Source organism: Kogia breviceps, unplaced genomic scaffold, assembly GCF_026419965.1.
Source record: "Kogia breviceps isolate mKogBre1 unplaced genomic scaffold, mKogBre1 haplotype 1 scaffold_56, whole genome shotgun sequence".
NCBI classification, from domain to species: Eukaryota; Metazoa; Chordata; class Mammalia; order Artiodactyla; family Physeteridae; genus Kogia; species Kogia breviceps.
This window is the reverse complement of record NW_026712001.1, coordinates 596,250-599,580: the sequence shown is the minus strand read 5'-3', so window position 1 is coordinate 599,580 and position 3,331 is coordinate 596,250.

The following is a 3,331-nucleotide window of genomic DNA, read 5'->3' as shown; positions in this document are numbered from 1 at the left end:
GCAGACCCTTGAAAGGAATCCTGCGTGCTCCCCATTCCATGGCTCCCAACTCTCCAGGTTCAACGCAATCTTCCGACAGCGAAAGCACTCATTGGAAACCCAGCGGATGCTACACCGTGGGATCGGGAAAGCTTTCTGAAACTCACCTCAGTTTTCCTCTCCTGGTGCTCGTGTTCTCCATTCAGGCCCCCTTACTAACAATCTCCCCACTTGGAGACTCGGCGCCTTTCCATGCCTCTTTCGTACCGTCTGCAATTTGTCCGCAGGATGAACTGCAAGAGGGGGAACCAATGAGAGACTCGCTGGAGGTGTTTGGTCGGGCACATGTCACTCTCATTTCCCATCACGAAGAAGAATTCACCAGCGGTTCAGCCTGCCACCGCGGATCGACAATAGGGCGTGAAGCCATCCAGCCGTGTTGCGTCCCACTCACAAAAAAGCGACTTGGGAAATGGAGCTCAGGGGCCCTGCACTTCCCAAACCTGCAGAGTTCTAAACGATAACTATCGCCCCAAAATATATTGAGGTCAGGCTACGAAGAGGTGCTGAACGCAAGGCAGAACTGCAGGAAACGGATGTCAACGGGTACATCGGAATGGCCCCGATAGCACATGAAAAGCGCCAGAACGTGGACAATGATGCGGTTGGCCAAAAAGGGCGTATGCGTTTTTTCCTGAATATATTCAGGAAAAAACGCATACGCCCTTTTTGGCCAACCAAGCAACCTGGGAGAGCAAATCAGCACTACAAAGAAATCTCTCGCCCCCCCCCCCCGGGGCAAAAGGGCCAGGCGAAAAAAGTCTAAAAACCAGAAAGGCAGGACAGCCCACGGAGTCAAGGGAGCCTTGTTAAGCTGATGGGCGGGATGTCAATGGCCAACAGCCAATCTTCACAAGTGTATCCTCTTTCCCAAACCATGTAAAACACAGAACCACAGAGCATAGGGCACTTCCACACATGGGCGTTGACCTTGGGAAAATGAAAAAATCAACCAGACACAGGGACCCCAAAGTTGAGGGCTGCTGTCTTGACAAGAACCTCCACTCCGGTACACGTTTCATATCCCAGGAAAGAGCCAAGTGGACAAAGACGAGTGGACAAGTGGACAAAGACAAGTGGACAAGTGGACAAGTGGTGCTACGTAGGTCCAATGGAGTGTCACTCAGCCATGAAATCCACGTCATGAGGCTGGTAGCAGCATCCTGAGTGGATTTAGGTACGATCATCCTCAGTGAAATAAGTCCCACAAAAAAAGAAACTTATGATATCACTTATCGAGGGAATGTAAAAATCGCTCCCCATGAACGGAATCCCCAAACAGAACAGAGTCACGCTTTTAGAAAACACACTTATGCCTGCTTCAGGGGAAAGGTGAGGTGCGGTGACGCATAAAACTCGAGTTTGAAATGAGCACAGATACCCTTCCGAAAACCGAATATGGAATGGACACGACCTACTCCTTGCTCAATCAACTGGACTCACCAGACCCTGTTCATCGCACAAGTATCTATCCGACTAGTAAGCATCTTAAAAGCTAAGTCTTGATATCTCTGTGTAAGTGCATCAAGTGTGTGTAAAGCGGCCTAAAACCAGCAGGGAAAATCAGCTCAGACCCATTCTGAGGATACATTTCCAACACAAAGAAGAAACAAGCAGGGCAAAACAGAGAGAAATTCTTCCAAAATGCGTTCAGGGACTGGCATGCAACCAGGATTGACCACATCTACAGCCCCAGCGGCAGAAGACATAAGGCTGGACACTCTTGGGGCTGAGACGATTGGTGAGGTTGGGAAAGCAAATGCAGACCCTTGAAAGGAATCCTGCGTGCTCCCCATTCCATGGCTCCCAACTCTCCAGGTTCAACGCAATCTTCCGACAGCGAAAGCACTCATTGGAAACCCAGCGGATGCTACACCGTGGGATCGGGAAAGCTTTCTGAAACTCACCTCAGTTTTCCTCTCCTGGTGCTCGTGTTCTCCATTCAGGCCCCCTTACTAACAATCTCCCCACTTGGAGACTCGGCGCCTTTCCATGCCTCTTTCGTACCGTCTGCAATTTGTCCGCAGGATGAACTGCAAGAGGGGGAACCAATGAGAGACTCGCTGGAGGTGTTTGGTCGGGCACATGTCACTCTCATTTCCCATCACGAAGAAGAATTCACCAGCGGTTCAGCCTGCCACCCCGGATCGACAATAGGGCGTGAAGCCATCCAGCCGTGTTGCGTCCCACTCACAAAAAAGCGACTTGGGAAATGGAGCTCAGGGGCCCTGCACTTCCCAAACCTGCAGAGTTCTAAACGATAACTATCGCCCCAAAATATATTGAGGTCAGGCTACGAAGAGGCGCTGAACGCAAGGCAGAACTGCAGGAAACGGATGTCAACGGGTACATCGGAATGGCCCCGATAGCACATGAAAAGCGCCAGAACGTGGACAATGATGCGGTTGGCCAAAAAGGGCGTATGCGTTTTTTCCTGAATATATTCAGGAAAAAACGCATACGCCCTTTTTGGCCAACCAAGCAACCTGGGAGAGCAAATCAGCACTACAAAGAAATCTCTCGCCCCCCCCCGGGGGCAAAAGGGCCAGGCGAAAAAAGTCTAAAAACCAGAAAGGCAGGACAGCCCACGGAGTCAAGGGAGCCTTGTTAAGCTAATGGGCGGGATGTCAATGGCCAACAGCCAATCTTCACAAGTGTATCCTCTTTCTCAAACCATGTAAAACACAGAACCACAGAGCATAGGGCACTTCCACACATGGGCGTTGACCTTGGGAAAATGAAAAAATCAACCAGACACAGGGACCCCAAAGTTGAGGGCTGCTGTCTTGACAAGAACCTCCACTCCGGTACACGTTTCATATCCCAGGAAAGAGCCAAGTGGACAAAGACGAGTGGACAAGTGGACAAAGACAAGTGGACAAGTGGACAAGTGGTGCTACGTAGGTCCAATGGAGTGTCACTCAGCCATGAAATCCACGTCATGAGGCTGGTAGCAGCATCCTGAGTGGATTTAGGTACGATCATCCTCAGTGAAATCAGTCCCACAAAAAAAGAAACTTATGATATCACTTATCGAGGGAATGTAAAAATCGCTCCCCATGAACGGAATCCCCAAACAGAACAGAGTCACGCTTTTAGAAAACACACTTATGCCTGCTTCAGGGGAAAGGTGAGGTGCGGTGACGCATAAAACTCGAGTTTGAAATGAGCACAGATACCCTTCCGAAAACCGAATATGGAATGGACACGACCTACTCCTTGCTCAATCAACTGGACTCACCAGACCCTGTTCATCGCACAAGTATCTATCCGACTAGTAAGCATCTTAAAA